Raw genomic sequence first — 532 nt, 5'->3', positions numbered from 1 at the left:
TTTGGGGGTTAGGAGGGAGGTGAGCGTGCTCCTTGCGGTTTCTGAGATCCAGGGTAAGGAGAAGGCGAGGAAGGGAAAGCCTTTCCTGCTCAGACCTGAATCTAGCCCGGAAAGTAGTTTGCTGCCCTTGGGGGAGAGAACCGCTGGGCGCTGGAGGCGCCGGGAGGAGGGAAGCAGAGGGAGGGGAAGAGAGGGCCGGACCCGGCGTGAGCGCAGATCTGGGGAGAGACCTCCCGGCTTCCTCGTCTCTCTCGGGGGATCCGCGTGGGGGGCTCTCGGAGCGGGGTCGAAAAAGGAGGTGGGAAACTTCCAAGCCCCGCTGACTGGGTTGTGCTCTGGGAGAACCGCAAGCCTCCCCGCGGATAGGGACGTGCGGGGCCCAGAGGCGGCGCCGTGGGGCGAGAGTTCGGACCCGCAGCCGGGCAGCCGGGTTTGTGCGGGGTGCCGCTCCCGGGCTTTCGGCAGAGCTGCCCGGCTGGGGAACAATGAATTAAATGGTGTTATGGGGATGATGGGAAGCGCAACAGATCTG

Source organism: Ursus maritimus, unplaced genomic scaffold (genome assembly GCF_017311325.1).
Source record: "Ursus maritimus isolate PB19 unplaced genomic scaffold, ASM1731132v1 scaffold_34, whole genome shotgun sequence".
NCBI classification, from domain to species: Eukaryota; Metazoa; Chordata; class Mammalia; order Carnivora; family Ursidae; genus Ursus; species Ursus maritimus.
Note: the sequence above shows the minus strand (reverse complement) of the source record.